Raw genomic sequence first — 9,005 nt, 5'->3', positions numbered from 1 at the left:
GGAATATTCTGGCCCCACATCCCCCCCTCGTGTCCTACATACTTTGTAGTGACACCATGGCTGTCTATACACGTGTCCCTTCTATGTCACCCAGCACCATCGCTGTTGGGATGAATCGCTCCATCTGAATACAATGAGATGTCCAGAGTCGATCACATGGCTGGGTACCTTGTTGTGACCTTAAAGGGAATGAGAGGCACCAGCAGTTGCAGCACTGGCCAACAAAGTAACATGTGTAGATAGCCACCTGGTGGCTCTATGGAGCGCTCTGGATTTTCCTGCAAAGACTGGAGCAAAAGGTAAGTTTTTAAAAACTGATTTAAGAAAGGATATGGTGGATTTGGTGCAGAACTGGCCTTATGTTGGGATAATAATCTGCATTTGAATTGGTGATTGGCCCTGTGTCATGAAAGATAGGTCACCATGATGACGGGGGAGGAGACTGTTTTATCTGGTCCATGTAGATGACCCCTATGAATGCCAGAAAGCTTGACTCCTTTGAAAGAGAAGATACTGTGCAGACAATGAGAGGTCAAATGTCTTAAAGTGTTTTTTCCTCTTGCTTTCTATCATGGCTGACTCTCAAGGCTGGATTATCAATATTTCAATTGGAACAATTGCTCCAGGCTCCTCACTGGTAAGGGACCTGGTACTGAAATGGAAAAAGGTGTGCCCTTTTTCCTCTTCTTTACCAGTTGCTTCCTGACTCTCCTAATGCTTCTATATTTTGTGTGTTACTTAAGTAACAGAGGAAAAAGCACATTGGGTTAGGCTATTGTCTCACAACCACCACCACCACCACAACAATAATGATGTCAACAAACACAACCATTAAAGTAGAGGAGCCATGTCCCTTATTTCACCTTGCAGTGGGTCTTAGAGGTTGAATCAGCCATCAGAGAAAAAAATTCAAAGCTTAAAGGCCACCTTAAAATAAACCACTTGTTCTTTTGTGCCCTCTGGTCATGTCTGAGTTATGGTGACCTGAAGAAAAACCTATCATGGATTGCTTGACAAGATTTGTTTGTTCAGAGGAAGATCCATTGCCTCCCTTTAAGGCCAAGAGAGTGTTACTTGCCCAAGGTCATTTAGTGGGTTTCATGGCTAAGTGGGGATTTGAACTCTGGTCTTTTGGGGTCTTAGTCTTACACTTTGATTGCACAAGGCTGTCCACATGCTACATCTTCCAGTGGTGTCTTCACCCTCCACTGTTTACCAAATCAACATCAAAAGGGTGGAGTGAAGGTGAGAGTCTTGGAATTTTGTCAATTTATTTTGTCATGGAGTTGTGGCAGCTCCTTTCTGTTTGTTCTTCTATGGTTTGGTTCTATGGTCTTAAACCCTTGCAGGCAATGAGTGGCAAATGGAGATGTCATGAATTCAGTCTTGGATGGTTAACCTTCAAAGTCTGTCTCCTGCCACTGAATCATAGAATCATAGGCTGTATCTGCACTGCAGAAATAATGCAGTTTGACACCACTTTAACTGCCATGACTCAGTGCTATGGAATTCTGGTGCCAGAACAAACTACAAACCCAGGATTCCCTAGGATTCAAAAAAACCCCTTGTATTTTGCATATTTTATAGTGTTTTGGACTGTTTTAGATTTGTAAGCCACTTTGAATTCCTGTACTGACAGGAAGGCGGGATGTAAATAAACATAAACTAATAATAATAATAATAATAATAATAATAATGGCAGATAAAGCAGTGACAAACTGCATTATTTCAAATCACAGAACTGGAAGAGAACACAAGGACTATCCAGTCCAACTCCCTGCCATGCAGGAAGGCACAATCAAAGCACTCCCAACAGCTGGCCTTCTAGATTGTTTAAAAACCTCTGAAGAAGAAGATTTCATTATAATGTGAGGCAGCCCATTCCATGGTTGAACAGCTCTTACCATTTTTTCCTGTAGCTTGAATCCATTGTTCCGGGTCCTATTCTCTGGAGCAGCAGAAAACAATCTTGCTCCTTCTTCAATATGACATCCTTTCAAGTATTTAAACAGGGCTATCATGCCACATCTTAACCTTCTCTTCTATTGAGCTACGATTGTTTCTCAAAATGTGACATTGTAATGGTATCATTATCACATAACTGTTACAGGAATCAAATGAGGCTGAGACAGAATAAATAAGCAAGGACACAGCTGTTATGAAACATACATCTTATTTTTTTGTCCTCATTGTGTGTGCTTTATTTTCATTTTGTAATTTTTTTTACACAAATGGAATGGATGTGTTGAATATTTACACTTAACAGGAGTGAATGCTGTCTAGTGTATTTGTAAACTCCATTTCCAAGTCTGAGTAACCCTACCCCACAAAATTACATCTGAATTAAGACACATCCTGTCAAAGAGAAGCATGTGGAAAGAAAAAGTGTCATGAACAAAGCATACGGCCCACTGCACTCTTGTGTCTGGAGTAGCCCATTTCAAACTTACCCATTTAAAAACAAGCAAGAAGAGAAAAAATGTTATGAATAGCTTACTGGGATTCCACACTGACATTTCATTCATTCAAATGTATTTCAACCAGAAATACATTTCTTCACCTTCCCTGGACAAAGAAACATGGGAAACTGACTTCAATCACACATTTTGCCCATCTGGCCCCAAAACTGTCTACTCTGAGGTATGGTTTCTGTAGACCTGAATGTTCCCTGAATGTTCTCATCCTTTCCTCATGGCTACATCAGCTGTAATATTTTGCAACCAACTGATGTTTCTTTGAATGATTCCTGTGGATACCTATATTAAAATATGGAGTTGGAATGGGATATCCATCAAAATTGCTGCAAGACCTAACCACAGACAGAAGGCTTCTAGTGCTACCAGAAACATTGCGCTGCATTTGTTAGTCTCAGCTACAGATGACCCAGAGCCAGCATGGTGTTGTACTTTGAGCACTGGGCTATGAATCCAGAGATAAGGATTCAATTCCCTGCTTGGCCATGGAAATTTACTGGGGTGACCATGGGTGAGTCACACACTCGCAGTCCCAGAAAACCATGTGCTAGGTACACCTTAAGGTCACCATAAATTGGAAATGACTTGAAAGCACACAACAACAAGAGATGACCTACTGTCTCAATTACTGAACAGTAAGACAAGAAGTACGTAGGTGAATCTCATTGATTCAATGATTTTCCTCTGGGTGGCAGTATGGTTAGCAAAGAGTATATGGGTCCTGTAATTTTAATCCTTAAAGAATCTTGGAGGCAAACAAGGTACCATAAAACTCCATCAAGTGGGATGAAGGTACATGTCTACACTTATTTTCCAAACCCCAACCCTCAGCCAAAGTTGCCTCCTTACAACTTGACTATTGTTTCACCAGGGAAAGCAGGGAGAACAGGCAAGGAGGAGACCAGAAACAAGAACATATTGGGTGTTCCTCCACACCTCCTACCCTGGCCTCTACCAGCAAGGGAATAGTTGTACTGGGAGGGGCCATTTGTGGCTGAAACTTGGGATTTGGAAAGTAATACCTGATGGAGCATTATGGTAACTCATCCTGCTCTAAGATCTGTTAAGGATTAAAATTACAGGAGCCCCATCCTATATCCAACTGTCGAGTTTCAACTAAGAATTTGATTATGTCACTTTTTCATCAACCTGGTGGATATTTTAAAAGAAAAAATGACAATGCAGTTGGGGAAGCATGCATAGTTTACAAACTGGGATGGGAAAATGTCTTAGATTCAGTTTGTCTGCATTTGAATTTTTGAAGTTTGGGATATTTTCCCTCTTGAATATGATTTTTTTTTTACAGATTTGGGGAGATGCTTCAGAAATGGGCTGAAACAAAATTATCCCCCATATACACAAGCACTGTTCCATAAGCATAGCTACTCTCAGCATGGAGAGACCTATTTTATAGCTGCCTTCCATACAGCTGAATCTGTGCCCTTCTGCATGGGAGTATATGCTGTACCACTGAGCTATGGGCCCCTCCCCAAAGGAGAGAAAGACAATCCATGAACATGCAAAAGAGAATAGTCTACAACTTTTCTAGATAAAATTTTCATCTGAAAATAGCTTTTCAGTAGTTGTCTCCAAAGCTTAGAAAAGTTACTGCTTAGATTTCAATGTATAGAACCGTGTCAGGACATTAGGCTAGAGTAATGCCAGTTTTTCTACTTATTGTATTGTTACATGCTTGCAAAAGGGGGTATGCAGTACCTCTTTATGCAAGTACTGCCCCTCTCACTGGCAATTAAATGGAATGACTTAAAGGTTGGCCCAGTGACTCAGAACAACCACTGGAATCTCACTGCTGCCTAAGTACTGCATATCAGCCTGAGAGCTGTAGTTCCAAAATGTAACTTTCAGGCTCTGGTAGCTGTTTCTACTACTGCTCCTCTTCTTCCTTTAATCCTTGTGCCCCATTCTTGGCATGAAGTGAGTTGTGGGACAGTTTCTGATCCCACTGGAATTGTAACATACTGATAGCTATCAGTAGGTTTACCATTGTGGCTTGGGCTTGGGTTTGGCTCAGGGCGTGTGGTGGAGTTTAATGTGCACTTCTTGTTTGTTTGTTTATTTATTTATTTGAGAATTTCAGTTCTCCCATCCTGGAATGAGGCTAACCTTCCTTATTGTTGAAGCCTGGTGAGGTGTTTTCAATAATTGGTCCTCTTATCTGTCCACACTTATTTATTATGGGCCTGTTTACACGGGCCATTAACATCAGTTTCCCTCCTGCCTTCATGTTGCCTTGTCTACACAACACAGGGTCAAACCCCAAATTATTCTGCAGTCTGTCTTTATTTGGGAAGGGCAGTTCTGTAACAAATCTGGACCATCCCTGCCTTAAACTGAATTAGAATAGCCTACTTTATGCTCCAGATCTTCCAGGAAAATCCGGAGCACTCTGGAGTGATGCTGGATGCCTGTTTACACAGCATCTCATTGTGCTGCTTGCCATCACCAGTGTGAGTCGCTCCCTCTGAAGTCACAACGTGGTGCGTAGCCCTGTGAGTGATGCTGGGCACCTTGTTTTCGACCTCAGGGGGAGTAAGTCATGCCAGTGGTGGTAGTGGGCAAGTGGCACAGTGGGATGCATATGTACATAGCCACCTGGTGTCACTCTGAAGTGCCCAGGTAACAGGGGAATTCAGGCCAGCCTCAGGGCCAGAATACTCTGGAAGCACACCGGAGTATTTTGGCCAGTGTAGACCTACCCTATAATGTATCTACATGCATATATGCTATTTTTTCAAGTCCACAATTCACTGTTTCCTATCTTTACTGCTTGAGTTTCATATACTCTGTAAGGAGGCATTAAGCCTAACATTCAGCAGAGATGCAGCCGATGTGAGTTAAGGCACTGATAGAAATAGCTCTTTCTGAAATTAATCTTGCTTCTCTCTTAGTCTTGGTGGAACAGAGGATAAAGATTACACCCCTAGATAGCTTCTAGAAGTCATGTCCTGCTAACTCCAACCTGGGAGGATTTCTTTTGTCCTGGTTCTTGAGAAGGAGAAATGCCAGTGCCTTGCCCAAGAGCTTGAAGGCCTATCTGGAGCTAAGACAACAATGTAAAATCTAGCAATATGAACCTGAGGACTGCGTTCACTTTAGGCTGCATCAGCGTTTGGCCAAAGGAGTGTGAGAACACTGGCCAAAGTGTTGGTTATTACCTTAAAGTCCTACATGGTTTGGGTCCAGGTTACCTACAGGATCACCTTCTCCTATATAATTCACCTGGTATGCTTAGGTCTTCTGGGCGGGCATTTACTCCAGTCAACCAGAACTAGGTTGGCAACTGTCAACTACAGGACTTTTCTTTAGCCTCCCCAAGACTGTGGAATGAATGACCTGCTGGAAGAGAATCAACAGCTGAATATGCTGTCCAAATTTAAAAGAGCATTAAGGACCAGTCTCTTTCAGGAGGCTTATACAGATTATTTTTAAATTGTGAATTTTAAATAAGGAATTTTAAATATGGATTGTTTCAATGTGTGTATATCTTGTCTTTTAAAATTGTATGCATGTCCTTTTAAATGGATGTGTATTTTAATAGATGTGTTTTAACAGTTGTGGTCTGTCTGTTAACTGTTGTTGTTCCCTGCCTCGATTATGATGATGAAGATAATAATTCTATTTTCTGTTACTGCATTCTTTCCCCATCTATTTGTCACCAATGACACCACAACTTGTACTTTCAGTGACATTGGTCTTCATTGTAGCCTTTGAACTGAAATTAAACAGGACCTGAATGAATTAGGCTCTCCAAATCAATGCACCTACTACAGTGAGCCTGCACCATACGCGGGCTAGTTATAGGCGGCCTTCAGTTTATGCAGAAGCTGCCAGGAGAATGGGAGAATGGTGCATGTGCCCTCGGCGCACACACATGGCTGCACAGTGAGCACAAGCCCCATTATATTTAATGGGGCTCGAGCATACATGCTTTTTGCCTTATGTGAGGGGGGGTGTCCCAGAACAGATCTCTCGTGTAAGGCAAGGGCAGATTGTACTAACAACCAATGTAGACTTTTAAAACAAACAAACAAACAAACAAAAAAATCTTATTATATGCATTTTATCCTTTAAAGTGTAGATTTAAATTACATTAACATTGTGACTATTTGAATGTTTACTTTTTGCATGTTTTTAGCAGTATTCTTTTAAAAACTGCCTTTAATCTCAGCTTTGGGAAAATGGTAAAATATAACTAACTAACTGCTTTTTGGCATTGTATTTCCCTGGTAAATTGTAGAGATGATGATGGTGTTTCATCAGAGGGGGTTTGCCATTGCCATCCTCTGAGGCTGAGAGTGTGCGACTTGCCCAAGGTCACCTGGTGAATTTACAGGGCCAGCCGGGATTTGAACCCTGGTCTCCAGAGTCCTACTCCAATGCTCAAAGCATTACATCATGTTGGCTCTCATTTTTTTAAAAAAATGTTAACAAATGCACATGGTCAAATATTGAGATTTCTAGTTCTTCACATGACAATGTTGCAGGCTGCCTACATTGTATGTTTTGCTCTGTTTTGGTGGTTCTGCAACTTGCAGCTACTCTGGGGGAGTCTGATCTTGGTGCCTGAGGGTTAAACAGAATATACTTTCACAAAATATTTTGGATTAATTTTTAATATGCTGTTATTTGCACAGGACCTTTGGGATGAGACAAACTCTAAAATCAATTCACATAACTGCCTTTGCATAGATTGCAGCCAGTGATCCATTTTAAAATATTCATATCTGCAGGAATAATTCAAAAAGCCAACCTCTGGGTGCAAAATATTATAGTTGAACTGCCTTATAATATGAATTTCCTTTGAGAAATGTTTGTGAGGTTTTCTGTTCCCTCTCTCATCAATTTACACAAATATATTTTTTCTTCCTAATGGGAAGAAAACAATTATGGTTCCAACTAGAGTAGACTAATTGTGAGATTTACTGTATATACTTGACTATAAGTCGAGGGCAAGTTTTTTTGAGAGCCAAAATTATGAATTTTGATATGACCGATGGATAAGTTGAGGGTAAAATTAGGGACCTGTAACAAAAGATGTAAAGAATGAAGCAAAGGGAAACAATACCAAAGAACTTACAAACTTTCAGAAGACATAACTGTTTGCGCTCATCCTACAGGTTGGATGAATGAGAGAATAGAGGAAGGTCAGAGCTTCTAGGATAGATTATGCCAGAGGAAGGTTCTATTTTTAAACAAGAGTTAAAGTACAATATTTATATTGACCTGTTGATAGTCGACTCAGATTTTTGGGGGCAATTTTTTGAGTAAAATTTCTAGACTTATAAATGAGTATATACAGTAACTATGTGTTGACTCACCATTTAACAATTGATTCAGTTGGTTTATACTAGTTGAGGCTAACCATGAGGATTCAGACCCAAAACTGCTAACTCACAGACTCAGCTCTCCCAACAGTTTATATCTCAGTTTTAATGAAATTTCTATCATTATGAAATTTCAGATTCAATGACAATGATCCCCTACACATTACTTAAATATCAAATTCAAAGGCAAACTATCCATGCTTTCTCCATCGCCCCATGCAATATGTCAGCTGACCATAATTCACTGATAGTTTTTGCCATTTCTAAAATGATTATGAGGCTATCAGTTGAGGATGGAGGATGGAGAAGAAATAGAGGCTCCATTATCTAGTTGGTTCAATTATCCAAATTCTTGGGGAAGGACTTCCTTTTACTACAGTCCTAATGTGAAGGGATGTCTGGCACAATGGAGATGATTCACATGGAGTAGGAGAGAGGTGCAAAAATGATAATACCCTGAAAGTCAGAACAGTGGAGATGAAAAAGTCTGAGGAAGGTAGACAGAGATGCAAACTGGAATACATGGTTTGAGAGGAAACAGAAAGTGGAAGAACATGGTTACAATCATGGTAGCGTTACTCCATCCCATACTGCCTTGTTTTCAATGTCCCTATTCAGCAACCAAAATGCAAATGACAGCTTATATTTTGCAGGAAAGCTGTTTGAAACTAGTGAACAGCCCTTTTAAGCTTTCTTAGTAAACAAAATAACCTGTAACATAAAGTGTATGCATAAATAAATAAATAAATAAATAAATAAATAAAATTGACCAGCTGGAGAGGATTCAATGACCAAGGGCTTGCCTACATTACTTAAAATCCTGAATTCCTCCTGGGCTCTCTGCATGCTGTTTAAGCAAGCTTCAAACCATGAACTGGATCTGGGCTGTTTTCACAACTCCTGGATCCGATTCAGGGTTTCCACCTCTTGTCCTGCATGAAAAAGACTTACCTTTTGCTCCAGATTTTCCAGAAAACCTGGAGAAAAATGTGACAATGACAGCTGTCTGCCTCCCCCCATGGTCCCTTCAAATGTTCCTGCCAAGTTGCTCTGAGGATGCAAATCTGAGGTAAGGATGAGGCTGGGAATTTATAAAATAAAGGCAACTTGCAGGAGCCACATGGAAAGGCAGATGCCCATCATTCGCTGAAAATCCACAGCAGTTAAAGGGGGATTCGTTGGGAAT

This window comes from Sceloporus undulatus, chromosome 3, assembly GCF_019175285.1.
Source record: "Sceloporus undulatus isolate JIND9_A2432 ecotype Alabama chromosome 3, SceUnd_v1.1, whole genome shotgun sequence".
In the NCBI taxonomy this organism is placed as follows: domain Eukaryota; kingdom Metazoa; phylum Chordata; class Lepidosauria; order Squamata; family Phrynosomatidae; genus Sceloporus; species Sceloporus undulatus.
The sequence above is the reverse complement of the archived record's forward strand: the minus strand, read 5'-3'. Positions refer to the sequence as shown.